Source organism: Musca domestica, unplaced genomic scaffold (assembly GCF_030504385.1).
Source record: "Musca domestica strain aabys unplaced genomic scaffold, Musca_domestica.polishedcontigs.V.1.1 4, whole genome shotgun sequence".
Taxonomy (NCBI): Eukaryota; Metazoa; Arthropoda; class Insecta; order Diptera; family Muscidae; genus Musca; species Musca domestica.
Window position 1 is genome coordinate 8,363,179 of NW_026712328.1, and position 20,944 is coordinate 8,384,122.

General features: G+C 32.8%; 1 protein-coding gene across 1 annotated transcript in view; it reads right to left on the reverse strand.

Annotated features, from left to right (window-relative positions):
* Positions 1–20,944, reverse strand: part of LOC101900639 (cytochrome P450 307a1) — a 596,593-nt gene that overhangs the window by 470,426 nt on the left and 105,223 nt on the right. The gene's annotated exons all lie outside the window — the stretch shown is intronic.

The following is a 20,944-nucleotide window of genomic DNA, read 5'->3' on the forward strand; positions in this document are numbered from 1 at the left end:
TTCTAACTTTTGTACCGTATTAGGTGAAAACCTCAACCCTAAGTAGCCACCCTTGGTTGATAAATCGGTCGGAAAAAGCATGTACAATAATTACAAGGTAAGGCAATTGATGAAATTTGTAAAACACAACCCTGAGGTAATACTCTACCTTCCTTCAAATTCAACTTAAAATTTACTATGCATATCTGCACATCCTATCTTGTACAGGTGAGGTTATAGGCCCAGGTGCTCCGTAAGGATACCTGTTATCTCACTAATATCCTCCTTACCTAATAATAAAAGCTTCTCTGTTTTTACCTTATTGGGATCGCACCATAGGATTTTGCTGGTTTTCCCTACGCCCTCATTGTTCCATAGGGATATGTTGTCAGGTTTCGCCCATGTCTTTAACACTAGACGCGACGCATTTTGCGACACTAGATTGTCTACGTTTATTTTTGCTAATTCCCTGCCTGTTTTAGCGAGAGAGTTTGCTATCTCGTTACCTCTAACTCTCGTTACCTCTATCTCTCGTATAACCTGGTACCCATATAATGCGTACTAAGCCGTGTTGAGAGTAGATGTTGATTGAATTTGTACAATCCAATACATTTTTTGAAGTTACTGTTCTGGGTGTTATAGCAACCTTTTCAAATTTCGTATTAGAAGATCTTAATATATTATACAACCTAGGGCAAAAAATTTCGTATGAAGGTCCACGTTTTCGTATAGACCCCATGTAACGGTACCTCCCTATATTCGGTATTTTGATGATTTCAGCTACATTATTCACCACAATATTTTCAAATTTCGTATTGGAAGACCTTAATGGATACTACAACCTAGTGCAAAAAAATTTGTATGCAGGTCTTCGTATAGCCCTTATATGACGGTACCTCCCGATACTCTGTAATTTCATGTATTTTCATTCACCGTAGTTGTAACAAATTTAGTATTTAAAGTTCGTAATGGGTACTACAGCTTATGATTAAAGATGTCGGTCCACGGTCCACGTCCTCATATAAAGGTTTTCATTTGCGGGGTAGTTTTCGGAATTTTTTGTGAAATTTTTCTAGTTCCTTTCAAATGGTGGAGGGTACTGTTTTTTACTTGTTCTGTCTTCAAATGCTCTTTGGGCCAAAAAATTAAGGGCTATTTCTATATAAGGGCTGTATTGCTACACTTAACATTGATGGCATCCCAATCCGATGGCGCCAAATCGCAACTTAGAGGTGGCCAATCGAGATCCGTCCTACAGCTGATAATGCGATCTTCAAAAAAACGAGGTTTGCTTCCACGTTTAAACTGCCCTGTCAAATATTGTTCTTCAATTTTTGCCAATCCGAATCAATCAGTCGTATTTCCTTTTCGTAATATACACTCGGATGCCAAAACCCACAATAAACGGTGATTTGTTTTGGATGCATCGGCCATTCAAGGTATGCTTGCGGGTTTTCTGTGCCCCAAGTATGACAATTTTCTTGGTTTACATAAGAAGCTGGAGGTGATTCCTACACATTCTGCAACACTACCATGATTCAAAGTAATATCGCACCGTTCTTCAAGCATTTATAAAACCATATTCGTTCAGTGGAAGGATATAACTAACTATAAATATTTAAATCAAACGTTAACTGAATATTACAACTCAAGAAATAATCATTAGATTGAATAAAAAAATGTTATATGGCTGAGTCTGTATGCAAAGCCTTACCATGTGTAACCGAACTTGGGAAGAAAGAATGGAGGCTATAGAAACTGATGTTGTTTTTTTGTAGACATGTATGTGTATGTTGGTGGAAAATTAGGTGCTGCCTCAATTTGATTGCTGGCGCTTACGCCACTTGGCAGAAAAATATGTTTTAAATTTTTCGAAGGCACTACAAGTTGCCAGCGATTTCCAGCTCAATAAAAACTGCTTTTTGATTTTTAATTTTACTGAAGTCTTAAAACCGGTTTAGGCTCTTTGTAACTTCTGAACTTTATTTTCAATTTCATCGTCCTTATATATAAAACATAACGGTACTTAATCCTAGATTTTGTTTTCTTAATATATCTTTAAAAATAACAATAACAATCCTTAAAACTACAACTGTTAATCAGCTGATCTACTTAGCCTAAATACAGGTGATCAAAACAAGGGTAGTTTGCATGCATTAATTTGTCGTAAAATTATACCCTTACCCTAAAAATATAATTTTTGCTCTTGTAAAAATTATTTTGCATTATTCTTTTCAATATAAATTAATTAAAACATTTTTTTAAAACATCATTGTGGTATTTCTTGAATTTACCATTTATATCTATTGCAGTATTGACTCCGTCAGTACTAATGACTTTATATGGGCCTAAATACGGTTAATAAACCTAAATCATCTTTATTTACTTTTAGTGGATTATAAGTTTCGGTTATAGTAATTCTTTTAAATTTAGATTTTTCCAAATATTCCTTAGAACTACTAAGAGAAATCCTAAGGCTAGAAATACATAAAGCGCTTATTTGGCTGGCTTAAGTCATCGGCTGGCTTCTTCGGAAATGAACAAAGAAGCCTAGGGTCAAAATCGAACTAAGTCAACCTAAATCTCCTTTGTTCACTTACGAAGAAGCCAGCCGATGACTTAAGCCAGCCAGATAAGCGCTTTATGTATTTCCAGCTTAAGATTTTGCTTAATTTCATTTGAATATTCTTCAATATTGTAAAATTTCGACTCTTTTATAATTTCATCATTGGGTAAATATTTTTTTTACAAAAACTAACTCATAAGGAGACTAGTTGGTATCAACATGTGGTGTGGTATTGTATGCAAAGGCACAATATGGAATACAAATGTCCCAGTCTTCACTATTTGAAAAATTTAGTAGAAATTAATTAAGAACCCTATGAGTTCTCTGTAGTATTATCGATACGCGCACCTAGAGATCACAAAATATCACATGATACATCAGCTGTTGAACCATATATTACATCAGCTGGAATTTAGCATTTGTTTTATTGTTTACATTTAAGGATAATAATTTATAGGATAATAGAAAATAAGTAAACTCCCGCCTGTCGGCACAAAGAAAACTACAAATCTTTTATTTGAGCACTCTAAAGTGCTTTAAAAGAAAACTGCTTTAGCACTGTTAAGTGCCAGCAAAAACAGATAAATCCATTAGTGGCCAGTGGCGTTTTTAAGCGCCGGCTAAAAACAGCAGACAGATTTTTCTATAAAGTGTCTCTCATCACATGGCGTTCCTGCCAAATTCCGATATTTTACCTCTGGAAGCTGATATTCCAGATGTACCTCAACCTGATCCATCCCGTCTGTCCATACGTGACTACTTGGCTAGGCAGCAGAGAAGAAAAGAGGCCACTTTAACTCGGATTCCAGTTACCGAAAAGCCGAGACACAGAAGAGGTGGCAAAATAGTGAAATAGCGACAATTATCCGTCTCGCATCAACGCGGATCCTCCACCACCATGGAACACAGCATCCGAGCTATGGATTCTCGTTGACAAAATTGAGGCACAAATGCCAAAAAAGTATAAAATTAACATTGATAAATAAAACACAAAACAATCACTAAAATTTGGTTGTATTTTTTTATTTAAAAAGAAGATAACACATAACGTATTAAAAACAATAATTATTCCACAAAATATAAAAAAAGAACATTAAACTAAACGATTTGTTGAAACAAAAAAAGAGAGGTACAGAACAAGAAGAAGAATATAAATAAAACTAAGAAATTAATTATCATTTTTTATAATAACTACTCCAATGTTAAATACCTAATAACCAAAATAACCAGTAACCGTATACACAGTTGATCAAATGAAACAGATTCAGTGATGGCAATGCTGTAAAAGTTTAAACGAGGTTCACACTAATGCATATATTTGAAGACATATGTTTAACAAATCGTTAATAATTAAGAAGTATTTATTTTAATAAATGGAAATGGAATATATTGAATATGTACATGAATTACGTACATTAAAAACAAATCTAAAGAAAAGTATTACCAAAATCTTCTCGCGAAAATATATCAACGAGAAATTAGATAGAATAGAATTTATTAGAAATAGAATAAATGAAATAAATGATACTGAAGAATTAATACAATCAAAACAACGAATTGTACTACTTTGTAAAGAAGTTGAAGAAATTTTAAAAGCATTGAAAACTAAAAAGGTAGATATTAAAGAAAGTTTACTAAATATGGCACAGTTCGATATTTCAGTTGCCGGAAAAAACCTACAGGTATTCAAGGGTACATACAAATATTTAGACGATTTTTTGTCACAAACTAATCTATTGCACGACTTAGTGATAGAAGAAGAAAAACACGTATTCATTAAATATGTTTACAATTTTAAACTTACGAGCAGTAAGGCCATTTTAGCATTTTTGCAGCTAAATTTAGCACTATTTTTTTGGATTTAGCTGCAAAATTTTCATTTAGCATTTTTCTTAGCTTTTTGAAATTTTTAGTTTAGCACTTTTAAGCATTTTTTGTCCAAAAAAATCTAATTTTATTTATTTCACTACACTTTTATATATATGAATATGGCAACCATTTGTACAGTGATCAAAATAATAAAATCTGGTAACACAGCTCAGCTGTGTTTAATGTTAAATAAAATTGTGCATAGATCATGGAAAGGTTTGTGGTTAACACAAAAAGAAATTATGAGTAAATATAACTAATTACAAGGGCTTTTAAAGATACCTTAAAAGAAGTGATCCAACCGATTTGGATGTTGTAATAACCACTATATATTTCAGAAAATATACCCAAAAACCCAGAAAAAGCTGGTTTAATGATCCGAGGATGCAAGTGGATTGTCGAGTTAAATGATCACGAGGTGAAGTGTAAATACTGTCATTGTGGTTTAAAACCAAACTAAGTACACTCCTATCTCATGGAAAAACATCTAAGCATTTAACAGCAGCATCGCCTTTTAAAAAGACAAAAAAATTAAAAACACTCGATTTTCAACCACTAAAATTTATAACAAAGTAAAAGATGCAGAATTATCAGAAGCTTTATATGTAGCGGTACACACTACGGTAAGCTCCGCAGATCATTTAGTCCGTTTACAAAAATATATATTTGTTGATAGCAAGGCTTCCGTTGGCATGACATTGGGCCGAACGAAGTGTACTGCCATCATTAAGTCCGTTTTGGCTCCCCATTTTCAAAAACTATTGGCTGAAGATATTGGTGACAACTTTTACAGTATAATTATAGACGAATCTACGGACATAACTGTTGATAAATATTTGGGTATAGTAATACATTATTACAGTAAATCTACCAAACAAATTGTAACCACATTTTTAAACATAAGTGCACTTGATGACGCGTCAGCCAACGAAATATACAAAGCGATTTTTAAAGTTCTCGAGGATTTTAATTTAAAAATTCAAAATATGGTGGGTTAGGAACTGATAACGCCACGGTAATGACTAGAGTTAATCGTGGAGTGATTGCAAAACTACGTGAAAAAAAAAAAAAACAAAAGCATAATTATCAGTGTCTTCAGCATCTAAAACGCTACCTGATGAAATTGAATATTTGGTGTCAGAAACTTACAATTGGTTTGTCAAATCTTCTTTAAGACAAAAACATTATAAAAACCTTTACTCTGCAATTAATGATGGCATGCAACCATTAAAAAATGTCATCAAGCCAATATTTTACAAAAATTGTACACTGACAAAAATTTATTGTACCTGAAGTTTTTGAAACCTTTGCTGTCAGATGTACACAAATTAAATAAAATATTTGATAGAAATAATGCTGACCCAACTCTATTGCTTTCAGAACTATATGTTCTTTTGAAAGACCTTTCCTACCAAATTGTTTTAAAATCTTACGCTTTTGATCCCCTTAATTCGCATTTAGAAGACTTTTTTGTGCCAACACCATACGTTAATTACAACTTTGAAGAATTTTTAAAATTAAAGAAAGATATAATCAATTCTGAAGAAGAAAGTGAAGTATGAGGTACTTGCCGAATGTTAATCAGCGAAGACAACGATTGCCAGAAAATGTTCTAAATTTAAAAAATACAAATTTTTTTTCCTGTAGAACAGTTTAAAGACTAAACAAATTAAATGACATGAACATTTTGAACAACAAATGGAAGATTTCACAGTGGACGAAATTACTATTTTAGAAAAGCAATGGAAAAAGCTAAATACTTATAAATGGGCAAACAAAAACTCAACGATTGACTTTTGGATATGTGTATACGAATTTAAAAATGCTTTAAATGAAAACCCAATCAAGGAATTGTCTTCTTTTGTTATGAAGTTCTTAATTTTATAATTTAGTAACGCAGAAGTTGAAAGAGTTTTCAATGTTTTCAAAGGAAACAAAAAATTAGAAATGGAATGATATTAAACACTATGAATTCACTTCTTTACATTAGATGCGGATTGAAAAGTTTAAATAAATGTTACGATAGTTTCAAGATTACAAATGATCTCATAAAAATGGGATAAAAACATCTATGATAACGACGTTTCGACCGACTCTTCGGAAGTTGAAGACGAATATTCTTTTGATAATGTATTTAGTTTCTAACTAAATTTTATCATTTGTTAAATATTAATAATTCAAAATGATATTTATGTTTATATATATATAGGGTAAGTGTATAGTTTTTGCAATAATAAATAAAGTTTTAATAACTTTTTATTAAATTTCATAAATATGTAGTTTTATTAAAACAATGCTTTTTTGCCAGTAGTCGGCACCACTTGTCAATTGTCGGTATGGCATTTTCCAACAGTCGGCATACCATTTTTTTTTTGTAGGAATAAATAATAATAAGAATAATTCATCTTTTCTTAGCGAAATTGTGCACAAAGATAGCTGACAATATATTTGAAGTAAACAAAATATATTTAGTTATAATAGTTTCATTTATTTGGGCTTAAAAATAAAAAGTGCCGACTACTGGGACATGCCGAACTTAGGCACTCTTACCCTATATATATGTACATATATGTATGTACAAAAATGTAATATCGAATTGATTGGTCACTTTTTCTTTTATGTATGTAAGACTTTTTATGTTTCGTTTTTATAAAATAAGTTGTTTTTTTTTTGTTCAACAATATAAGACTGAATTATTAGATGACTGTTTTATTCTAATGAAATTTATTCTTTGAAATAAAGGCAACATTGAAGATAAACGATCATTTTATTAAAAAAAAAACGTATTTATAGTTGGCATTATTTTTTGGCTTTTTAATATTTTGTTTTAGCATTTTTTAGCACTATTTATATGCTGATTTAACTGCAGTCCTGTTTTAGATCTGGTCACACTGCTTACGAGCCAAGTAAGAAGCACATTAGGTAAGTCAAATAAACCAACGGCATATGTAGAACTTTAGAAAATTCTAATTGAATCATATCCAAACCCTAGAACTTTACAGCAAGTCTTAACGGAATTAGGAACGACAAATCAAGGGAATACGACAATAAGTGAATTTAGAGAACAAGTATCAGAGCTTGCAGATCAATTAAGCGCTTTTGAAATAAATAGCTTAACAAAACCGTCACAAGAAACGAAAGATGCTATTTATACGGTTAGCGACAATATTGCGTTAAATGTATTCGTAAAAGGAGTGAATCCAGAAAATCAAAAAAAAAAGGAGGCAGTTCAAAGATGCCTGAGTGCAGAAAAGAGTTTTGGAAACGATAACAAAAACGTTTATAGCATATACCAGAAGAGAAATTACAATGATAGATACAGAAGCAGTGAAGATACTGATAACAGATACAACGATGAACGTAAAAACTATAATAATTACAACAATAAGTCAAGGGAAAGATACAATGAATATAGATGTAATTTCTGCGAAAACAATAGAAACAACAGCCGTATTAAACACTCTAAATATTATAATAATTGGAATTACAGAAACAATAGTAACAGCAGTGGTTACAACAGTGAAAATCGATCTTATAACAATGGAAAACAAAATGATAGAAACACGCCACAGTACAATCAATTTAACAACAGTTTCAAAACATTTGCTTATGAGGAGCAGGAAAACTGCCACGGCCGGATGACGGAAGAAGTTGTCCACGAAGGCCAAATGTAAAGATATTTAATATAACTATTAATTCTGGTGCATTTATTATATTGAAGTGCAAAATAATTAATAAACATCTGTCATTCCTAATAGATACAGTCGCAGATGTATCAATATGCAAAGACATAAATCTGAATTACATAAATACTAATGAAATTGCAAAATTGAGTGGAATAACAGAAAATTCAGTTCATTGTTTGGGAACTTCACGTCTAGATCTATGTGTTGACATTGAAGAAATATCACACAAGTTCTACTTCGTAAAAAAAATTCCCAATACCAACTGATGGCATAATTGGACGTGATATATTAACAAAATTTTTATGCAAATTTGACTTTGAAACGTACACCATCAACTTCTTAATAAGCAACAGCGAATTTACGCTTCCCTTACATACTAACGATAAACGTTCAGAGGAGATTAAGATACCGGCACGTACAGAACTAGTAATTACGGTTCACCTAAACATCGATGGAGACAGCAAAATATTGAACAAAGAAGTCTCAAGTGGTGTGTTCATAGCAAATTGCATAATACCAGGAAACGGTTTAAAACATGTTAAATTATTAAATACAACAAACAACTCGGTTTTACTCAAAGAATTAGATTTTGAGCTACATAACTTAAATGATTATTACTTCTATAAAGTTGCTAACAATCGTTCACAAGTACACAATCGAGTTTCAACGCTGCTAACAAACTTGGACATTGGTACACTTGATCCACAAGCAAAAGATTCCATTACCTCTATAATCCCTTACCGGGAGATAAACTAACAGTCAACAACTTTTACTCACAACATATAATAGTTAATGATAACACACCAGTATATATTAAGAACTATAGATGACCAGAAGCACAAATGAATGAAGTGAAAAATCAAGTAATAGAGTTATATAAAGATGACAAAATTGAGAATTTCGTCAGTCCCTACAATGCACCATTGCTAGTGGTACCAAAAAAGTCAAAAGATGATAAAAAGAAGTGGCGCCTTGTTGTATACTTTCGAAAATTAGTAATAGTAAGATAATAAACGACAAATTCCCACTAACCAGACTAGAAGATGTCCTAGACAGGTTGGGCAGAGCGAAATATTTCTCCACGCTCGATATGACAAGCTCGTTTCATCAAATTAATCTCGACAATGAATCTCGCCCACTTACAGCGTTTTCCACAGGAAATGGTCACTATCAATTTAAGAGACTACCGTTTAGCCTAAAAATTTCATCAAACAGTTTCCAACGCATGCTAACAATAGCGTTAAGCGGTGTGGATGCTGCTGCCTTCTTATATGTTGACGACATAATAGTATTCGGATGTAGCCTGAAACACAACAATGACAACTTGATAAAAGTTTTTAACCGCTAAAGGGAATACAATTTAAAATTAAATGCAACCAAATGCAATTTTCTCAAACCGGAAGTGATTTATCTTGGTCATTTAATTACAGAAAAGGCGTAACTGATCCACAGAAGGACGAAGTAATCAAAAAATATCCTATCCCGAAAGATGCAGATGAAACCCGAAGATTTGTAGCATACTGTAACTACTATAGACGTTTCATACCGAGATTCGCGGAAATGTCTTAATGCTCTATCTAAAAATGCCAAACCTTTCGTATGGAACGAAGAATGTCAAAAAGCTTTCGAAATACTAAAAGAAAAACTATTGAAACCACCAATCTTACAATATCCGCTACAAAAACATGATCTGAACAAACCAATCAGAGAGAAAGAGTTACTAGCAATTCATTGGGGAATTAATTTCTTTCGACCGTACCTCTATGGTAGGAAATTTTCTGTAGTAACAGATCCTTTGGTATCGCTGTTCTCCCATGGGAATCCATCATCTAAAATGACTCCCATACGAATGGATCTTTCCGATTATGACTTCGATATAATATATAAAAAGGGCAAAATAAACACAAATGCTGATGCACTTTCCCGGATACCGCTAAACATCGAAACACTGAAAACAATGATTCCAATTAGAACAGATGAAAAGCGAATACTTGCAATAACAAGATCCATGACTAAAAATTCAAATAAAACCACAAACAACCAACAACAAAACAAGAAAATGAACACAAAATCAAAAATCAGTAATATCCTTATTTGGGATTGCACATCTATTAGTGATATAAAGTGCATGAAAAAACTGAAATTTATACCACAACCTTGGTGTGAGAAAAACAACTCTGAAATTAAAACAAAGATTTATATGGAAAAATATGAATAAAATGGTCAAAAATACATTCTAAATTGTCCTCAATGCAAACTCAATAAACTAACAAACATACTAGAGAAAAGCTCATTTTTACTAACACCCCAGGAACTAGTTTTGAAACTGTATCCTTAGACACTGTGGGGCCTCTAAGAATAGCAGACAAGTATCGTTATATCCTAACTATTCAATGTGACTTAACTAAATATATAGTAGCTTTCCCAAAGGACGCAAAGACTGTTGCTACAACATTAGTTAATAAATTCATTCTCGTATATGGTACCTTCGAAATTTTAAAATCAGACAAAGGTACTGAGTTTACCAACCAATTGTTATCAGATATATGTAAACTACTCGAGATTAAACAGACTTTTAGTACTCCTTACCACCATGAAACTTTGGGTTCAATAGAAAGAAATCACAGAGTGCTTTATGAATTTCTTCTTAATTATTCTAAAGACAACGAGTGGCACACTTGGATACCTTTCTTTGCTTTCGCCTACAACACAACACCACATGTTGAAACAGGTTACTCACCATATGAACTAGTATTTGGCAAGTTTTCTTACCTACCAAATGATGAATTAAAAATCAATACACCAATTTATAATGAAGAAGATTATGTAGAAGAATTGAAACATAGACTACATTCTATTCTCTTAGCAAAGCAAAAGATTTCTTAGAAAAAAGCAAAATCAAACGAACTTCTTTACAAGGTAATACCAATCCATTGAATCTAGAAATCGGAGATCAAGTTCTTCTTAAAGTTATGAATCGAAGAAAGAATCAACCTCCCTATCAAGGTCCGTACACAATTATTAAACGAAATGGCGTTAGTTCTTCAATATCGATAGATGGTAAATTAAAAGAATATCATAACAATATGCTAAAGAAATGGAATATAATATGAATATATAAACACCAATAATTTTTATTGCATAAAAATTATTCTTTTAAATGGTGAGGTTGTAGTGTAATCGACTGTTATCGATACGCGCACCTAGAGATCACAAAATATCACAGCTGTTGAACCATATATTACATCAGCTGTAATTTAGCCTTTGTTTTATTGTTTATATTTAAGGATAATAGTTTATAAGATAATAGAAAATAAGTAAAATCCCGTTATTTATGTATATATGTAGGACATTTTTGTAATAAAAATTAATCAAGTTTTATCTGCCGATCTGTCGGCAAAAAGAAAACTACAAATCTTTTATTTGCGCGCTCTTAGGTGCTCTAAAAGGAAACTGCTTTGGCACTGTTAAGTGCCAGCAAACACAGATAAATCCACTAGTGGCCAGTGGCGTTTTTAAGCGCCGGCTAAAAACAGCAGGCAGATTTTTCTATAAAGTGTCTCTCATCACACTCTCTACCGAAACCTCCTTATCACCATGAAATAAGGAGTGCTAAATATTTGTTTTATTTCCAATAAACGACATACCTCAGACATTAACTGATTAGAGAACTCTGTACCATTATCAGACTTCAGTATTTTAAAATTTCCATAAATCAAAATAAACATCTCTACAATAGTCTTTGCTATAGTCCTTGCATCTTTTGTTTCCATGCTACTATATATTTGGTTAAATCGCATTGTATTGTTAGAATGTATCTGTAACCATTTGATATTCTCAGGGGACCTACTGTATCTATTGATACTACCTCAAAACTAGTTCCTGGTGTATCTGTTAATGTCACTGTTTCCTTTGTGTGTGTACTTTGTTTATTGATTCTGCATTGTGGACAGTTTAAAACATATCCATGTGAATCCTTGTCATCTTTGAGAATGGATTCCGATGTGAAAGCAGTGATACTAACGGTCTGTGGTCAGTTACAACAACCATATAAATATGGTCTAAAAAATTAAATCCCAGTGTATAGCAAGTAATTCTTTTTCGATAACTGGTTTCTTCAAATTGTGTGTAGCGAGTGTAGCGCTGCCGTAGGAAATAGGCAAGTCGTTTCCTATTTCTCCTTGGGTAACACTGCTCCCAACGCATAAGTAGATGGGTCTGTTTTAGCGCGAAAGGTTTTGAAAAATCTGGATATTGTAAGATTGGTTTCAGTAAAAAATTTTTTAAAGTTTCAAAAGCTTTTTGGCACTCATGTCTCCATTGAATTTTGTTGTTCTTTTTCAAAAGTGCATTCAAACACCTTGACTTGTCTGTAAAATTAGGTATAAATCGACGATAATAATTGCAAAATGCTACATATCTCCTCACTTCATCTGCGTTTGTAGGTACAGGATAGTTTTTTATTGCTCTATCCTTGGCTGGATCAGTTCTTACACCTTTATCGGTTATGAGATGTCCTAGGCAGAAGGCACTACAAGTTGCCAGCGATTTCCAGCTTAATAAAAAGTGCTTTTTGATTTTTTAATTTTACTGAAGTCTTAAAGCCGGTTTAGGCTCTTTGTAACTTCTGAACTTAAGTTTCAATTTCATCGTCCTTATATATATAAAACATAACGGTACTTATCCTAGATTTTGTTTTCTTAATATATCCTTAAAAATAACAATAACAATCCTTAAAACTACAACTGTTAATCAGCTGATCTACTTAGTCTAGTTACAGGTGATCAAAACAAGGCTAGTTTGCATGCATTAATTTATCGTAACATTATACTCTTACCATAAAAAAATAATTTTTGCTTTTGTAAAAATTATTTTGCATTATTCTTTTCAATATAAATTAATTAAAACATTTTTTTAAAACATCATTGTGGTATTTCTTGAATTTACCATTTATATCTATTGCAGTGTTGACTCCATCAGGTGATCAAAGTAAGGGTAGTTTGCATGCATTAATTTATCGTAACATTATACCCTTACCCAAAAAAATAATTTTTGCTTTTGTAAAAATTATTTTGCATTATTCTTTTCAATATAAATTAATTAAAACATTTTTTTAAAACATCATTGTGGTATTTTTTGAATTTACCATTTATATCTATTGCATTATTGACTCCATCAGTACTAATGACCTTATATGGGCCTAAATAGGTTAATAAAACTAAATCATCTTTATTTACTTTTAGTTGATTAGAAGTTTCGGTTTCAGAAATTCTTTTAAATTTAGATTTTTCCAAATATTCCTTTGAACTACAAAGAGAAATCCTAAGTCCTTGCTTAATTTTGTTTGAATATTCTTCAATATTGTAAAATTTCGATTCTTTTATAATTTCATCATTGGGTAAATATGGCAGTTTTCCAAAAACTAACTAATAAGGAGACTAGTTGGTATCAACATGTGGTGTGGTATTGTATGCAAAGGCACAATATGGAATCCAAATGTCCCAGTCTTCACTATTTGAAAAATTTAGTAGAAATTCATTAAGAACCCTATGAGTTCTCTCTACCGAACCCTCCTTATCACCATGAAATAAGGAGTGCTAAATATGTGTTTTATTTCCAATAAACGACATACCTCAGACATTAACTGATTAGAGAACTCTGTACCATTATCAGACTTTAGTATTTTAAAATTTCCATAAATCAAAATAAACATCTCTACAATAGTTTTTGCTACAGTCCTTGCATCTTTTGTTTCCATAGGACATGCTACTATATATTTGGTTAAATCGCATTGTATTGTTAGAATGTATCTGTAACCATTTCATATTCTCAGGGGACCTACTGTATCTATTGATACTACCTCAAAACTAGTTCCTGGTGTATCTGTTAATGTCACTGTTTCTTTTGTGTGTGTACTTTGTTTATTGATTCTGCATTGTGGACAGTTTAAAACATATCCATGTGAATGAAGTGATACTAACGGTCTGTGGTCAGTTACAACAACCATATAAATATGGTCTAAAAAATTAAATCCCAGTGTATAGCAAGTAATTCTTTTTCGATAACTGGTTTCTTCAAATTGTGTGTAGCGAGTGTAGCGCTGGCGTAGGAAATAGGCAAGTCGTTTCCTCTTTCTCCTTGGGTAACACTGCTCCCAACGCATAAGTAGATGGGTCTGTTTTAGCACTAAAGGTTTTGAAAAATCTGGATATTGTAAGATTGGTTTCAGTAAAAAATTTTTTAAAATTTCAAAAGCTTTTTGGCACTCATGTCTCCATTGAATTTTGTTGTTCTTTTTCAGAAGTGCATTCAAACTCCTTGACTTGTCTGTAAAATTAGGTATAAATCGACGATAATAATTGCAAAATGATACATATCTCCTCACTTCATCTGCGTTTGTAGGTACAGGATAGTTTTTTATTGCTCTATCCTTGACTGGATCAGTTCTTACACCTTTATCTGTTATGAGATGTCCTAGGCAAACCTGCTGGAAACCTACTGGGATATTATACATGTGTGCAAAATTTCAGTCTTCTATCTCAATTCATTCGAATGATAGCGTGATTACAACAGACAGACGGACGAACACGGCTAAATCTACTTAGAATTTTACGCTGATCAAGGATATATATACTTTGTTGGGTCTGACATGAGTATTTCGAGGAGTTACAAACCGAATGACAAAGTTAATATATCCTCCATTGTACGGTGGAGGATATAAAACAAGAGGTCCACCATCACTTAATCTTTCAATATTAAAGGAATCATTACTAATATGTTTTTCTAACTTTTGTACCGTATAGGGTGAAAACCTCAACCCTAAGTAGCCACCCTTGGTCGATAAATCGGTCGGGAAAAGCTTGTACAATAATTACAAGGTAAGGCACTTGATGAAATTTGTAAAACACAATCCTAAGGTAGAGTATTTTAACTTCAATTTTACTATGCATATCTGCACATCCTATCTTGTACAGATGAGATTATAGGCCCAGGTGCACCGTAAGGATACCTGGGATAAGGATATAAGGATATCCTCCTTACCTAATAATAAAAGTTTCTTTGTTTTTGCCTTATTGGGATCGCACCATAGGATTTTGGTGGTTTTCCCTACGCCCTCATTGTTCCATAGGGATATGTTGTCGGTTTTTGCCCATGTCTTTAACACTAGACGCGACGCATTTAGCGACACTAGATTGTCTACGTTTATTGTTGCTAATTCCCTGCCTGTTTTAGCGAGAGAGTTTGCTATCACGTTACCTCTAACTCTCGTATAACCTGGTACCCATATAGTGCGTACTAAGCCGTGTTGAGAGTAGATGTTGATTGAATTTATACAATCCAATACATTTTTTGAAGTTACTGTTCAGGGTGTTATAGCAACCTTTTCAAATTTCGTATTAGAAGATCTTAATATATTTTACAACCTAGGGCAAAAAATTTCATTCGTATAGACTCCATGTAACGGTACCTCCCTATATTCGGTATTTTGATGATTTCAGCAACATTATTCACCGTAATATTTTCAAATTTCGTATTGGAAGACCTTAAATTAAATTTGTATGCAGGTCTTCGTATAGCCCTTATATGACCTCCCGATACTCGGTATTTTCATGATTTTTGCGACATTATTCACCGTAGTTGTAACAAATTTAGTATTAAAAGTTCATAATGGGTACTACAGCTTATGATTAAAAATTTCGGTCCACGTCCTCATATAAAGGTTTTCATTTACGTGGTAGTTTTCGGAATTTTTTGTGAAATTTTTCTAGTTCCTTCCAAATGGTGGATGGTACTGTTTTTTACTTGTTCAACCTTCAAATGCTCTTTGAGCCAAAAAAAAGGGGCTATTTCTATATAAGTACTGTATTGCAACACTTAACTTTGACGGCATCCCACAAATAACAGTCCGATGGCGTCAAATCGCAACTTAGATGTGGCCAATCGATATCGGTCCTACAGTTGATAATGCGATCATCAAAACATCGAGGTTTGCTTCCACGTTTAAACCGCCCTGTCAAATATTGTTCTTCAATTTTTGTCAATCCGAATTATTCAACATGGTCCAACAACGTAATGACAACTCCTGGTTCCTTTTCGAAATATGCACTCGGATGCCAAAATCCTCAATAAACGGTGATTTGTTTTGGATGCATCGGCCATTCGAGGTATGCTTGCGGGTTTTCTGTGCCCCAAGTATGACAATTTTCTTGGTTTACATAAGAAGCTGGAGGTGATTCCTACACATACTGCAACACTACCATGATTTTCAAAGTAATATCGCACCGTTCTTCAAGCGTTTATAAAACCATATTCGTTCAGTGGAAGGATTAACTAACTATAAATATTTAAATCAAACGTTAACTGAATATTACAACTCAAGAAATAATCATTAGATTGAATAAAAAATGTTATATGGCTGAGTCTGTATGCAAAGCCTTACCATGTGTAACCGAACTTGGGAAGCAAGAATGGAGGCTATAGAAACTGATGTTGTTTTTTGTAGACATGTATGTGTATCTTGGTGGAAAATTAGGAGCTGCCTCAATTTGTTTGCTGGCGCGAAATATATGTTTTAAATTTTTCGAAGGCACTACAAGTTGCCAGCGATTTCCAGCTCAATAAAAAGTGCTTTTTGATTTTTTAATTTTACTGAAGTCCTTATATATAAAATATATATATCGTCCTTACATATAAAACATAACGGTACTTATCCTAGATTTTGTTTTCTTAATATATCCTTAAAAATAACAATAACAATCCTTAAAACTACAACTGTTAATCAGCTGATCTACTTATCCTAGTTACAGGTGATCAAAACAAGGCTAGTTTGCATGCATTAATTTATCGTAACATTATACCCTTACCCTAAAAAATAATTTTTGCTTTTGTAAAAATTATTTTGCATTATTCTTTTCAATATAAATTAATTAAAACATTTTTTTAAAACATCATTGTGGTATTTCTTGAATTTACCATTTATATCTATTGCAGTATTGACTCCATCAGGTGATCAAAGTAAGGGTAGTTTGCATGCATTAATTTATCGTAACATTATACCCTTACCCAAAAAAATAATTTTTGCTTTTGTAAAAATTATTTTGCATTATTCTTTTCAATATAAATTAATAAAACATTTTTTTAAAACATCTTTGTGGTATTTTTTGAATTTACCATTTATATCTATTGCATTATTGACTCCATCAGTACTAATGACCTTATATGGGCCTAAATAGGTTAATAAAACTAAATCATCTTTATTTACTTTTAGTGGATTAGAAGTTTCGGTTTCAGAAATTCTTTTAAATTTAGATTTTTCCAAATATTCCTTAGAACTACTAAGAGAAATCCTTAGTCCTTGCTTAATTTTATTTGAATATTCTTCAATATTGTAAAATTTCGATTCTTTTATAATTTCATCATTGGGTAAATATGGCAGTTTTCCAAAAACTAACTAATAAGGAGACTAGTTGGTATCAACATGTGGTGTGGTATTGTATGCAAAGGCACAAGATGGAATCCAAATGTCCCAGTCTTCACTATTTGAAAAATTTAGTAGAAATTCATTAAGAACCCTATGAGTTCTCTCTACCGAACCCTCCTTATCACCATGAAATAAGGAGTGCTAAATATTTGTTTTATTTCCAATAAACGACATACCTCAGACATTAACTGATTAGAGAACTCTGTACCATTATCAGACTTTAGTATTTTAAAATTTCCATAAATCAAAATAAACATCTCTACAATAGTTTTTGCTACAGTCCTTGCATCTTTTGTTTCCATAGGACATGCTACTATATATTTGGTTAAATCGCATTGTATTGTTAGAGTGTATCTGTAACCATTTGATATTCTCAGGGGACCTACTGTATCTATTGATACTACCTCAAAACTAGTTCCTGGTGTATCTGTTAATGTCACTGTTTCTTTTGTGTGTGTACTTTGTTTATTGATTCTGCATTGTGGACAGTTTAAAACATATCCATGTGAATGAAGTGATACTAACGGTCTGTTGTCAGTTACAACAACCATATAAATATGGTCTAAAAAATTAAATCCCAGTGTATAGCAAGTAATTCTTTTTCGATAACTGGTTTCTTCAAATTGTGTGTAGCGAGTGTAGCGCTGGCGTAGGAAATAGGCAAGTCGTTTCCTCTTTCTCCTTGGGTAACACTGCTCCCAACGCATAAGTAGATGGGTCTGTTTTAGCACTAAAGGTTTTGAAAAATCTGGATATTGTAAGATTGGTTTCAGTAAAAAATTTTTTAAAGTTTCAAAAGCTTTTTGGCACTCATGTCTCCATTGAATTTTGTTGTTCTTTTTCAGAAGTGCATTCAAACTCCTTGACTTGTCTGTAAAATTAGGTATAAATCGACGATAATAATTGCAAAATGCTACATATCTCCTAACTTCATCTGCGTTTGTAGGTATAGGATAGTTTTTTATTGCTCTATCCTTGGCTGGATCAGTTCTTACACCTTTATCTGTTATGAGATGTCCTAGGCAAACCTGCTGGAAACCTACTTTAAAATTATACATGTGTGCAAAATTTCAGTCTTCTATCTCAATTCATTCGAATGATAGCGTGATTACAACAGACAGACGGACGAACACGGCTAAATCTACTTAGAATTTTACGCTGATCAAGGATATATATACATTGTTGGGTCTGACATGAGTATTTCGAGGAGTTACAAACCGAATGACAAAGTTAATATACCCTCCATTGTATGGTGGAGGATATAAAAACAAGAGGTCCACCATCACTTAATCTTTCAATATTAAAGGAATCATTACTAATATGTTTTTCTAACTTTTGTACCGTATAGGGGTCGGGGTTGCTTGTACAATAATTACAAGGTAAGGCACTTGACGAAATTTGTAAAACACAATCCTAAGGTAGATTATTTTAACTTCAATTTTACTATTCATATCTGCACATCCTATCTTGTACAGATGAGATTATAGGCCCAGGTGCACCGTAAGGATACCTGGGATAAGGATATAAGGATATCCTCCTTACCTAATAATAAAAGTTTCTTTGTTTTTGCCTTATTGGGATCGCACCATAGGATTTTGGTGGTTTTCCCTACGCCCTCATTGTTCCATAGGGATATGCTGTCGGTTTTTGCCCATGTCTTTAACACTAGACGCGACGCATTTAGCGACACTAGATTGTATACGTTTATTGTTGCTAATTCCCTGCCTGTTTTAGCGAGAGAGTTTGCTATCTCGTTACCTCTAACTCTCGTATAACCTGGTACCCATATAGTGCGTACTAAGCCGTGTTGAGAGTAGATGTTGATTGAATTTATACAATCCAATACATTTTTTGAAGTTACTGTTCTGGGTGTTATAGCAACCTTTTCAAATTTCGTATTAGAAGATCTTAATATATTTTACAACCTAGGGCAAAAAATTTCATTCGTATAGACTCCATGTAACGGTACCTCCCTATATTCGGTATTTTGATGATTTCAGCAACATTATTCACCGTAATATTTTCAAATTTCGTATTGGAAGACCTTAATGGATACTACAACCTAGTACAAAAAAATTTGTATGCAGGTCTTCGTATAGCCCTTATATGACCTCCCGATACTCGGTATTTTCATGATTTTTGTAACAAATTTAGTATTAAAAGTTCATAATGGGTACTACAGCTTATGATTAAAAATTTCGGTCCACGTCCTCATATAAAGGTTTTCATTTACGTGGTAGTTTTCGGAATTTTTTGTGAAACTTTTCTAGTTCCTTCCAAATGGTGGATGGTACTGTTTTTTACTTGTTCAACCTTCAAATGCTCTTTGAGCCAAAAAAATAGGGGCTATTTCTATATAAGTACTGTATTGCAACACTTAACTTTGACGGCATCCCACAAATAACAGTCCGATGGCGTCAAATCGCAACTTAGATGTGGCCAATCGATATCGGTCCTACAGTTGATAATGCGATCATCAAAACATCGAGGTTTGCTTCCACGTTTAAACCGCCCTGTCAAATATTGTTCTTCAATTTTTGTCAATCCGAATTATTCAACATGGTCCAACAACGTAATGACAACTCCTGGTTCCTTTTCGAAATATGCACTCGGATGCCAAAATCCTCAATAAACGGTGATTTGTTTTGGATGCATCGGCCATTCGAGGTATGCTTGCGGGTTTTCTGTGCCCCAAGTATGACAATTTTCTTGGTTTACATAAGAAGCTGGAGGTGATTCCTACACATACTGCAACACTACCATGATTTTCAAAGTAATATCGCACCGTTCTTCAAGCGTTTATAAAACCATATTCGTTCAGTGGAAGGATATAACTAACTATAAATATTTAAATCAAACGTTAACTGAATATTACAACTCAAGAAATAATCATTAGATTGAATAAAAAATGTTATATGGCTGAGTCTGTATGCAAAGCCTTACCATGTGTAACCTAACTTGGGAAGCAAGAATGGAGGCTATAGAAACTGATGTTGTTTTTTGTAGACATGTATGTGTATCTTGGTGGAAAATTAGGAGCTGCCTCAATTTGTTTGCTGGCGCGAAATATATGTTTTAAATTTTTCGAAGGCACTACAAGTTGCCAGCGATTTCCAGCTCAATAAAAAGTGCTTTTTGATTTTTTAATTTTACTGAAGTCCTTATATATAAAATATATATATCGTCCTTACATATAAAACATAACGGTACTTATCCTAGATTTTGTTTTCTTAATATATCCTTAAAAATAACAATAACAATCCTTAAAACTACAACTGTTAATCAGCTGATCTACTTAGCCTAGTTACAGGTGATCAAAACAAGGCTAGTTTGCATGCATTAATTTATCGTAACATTATACCC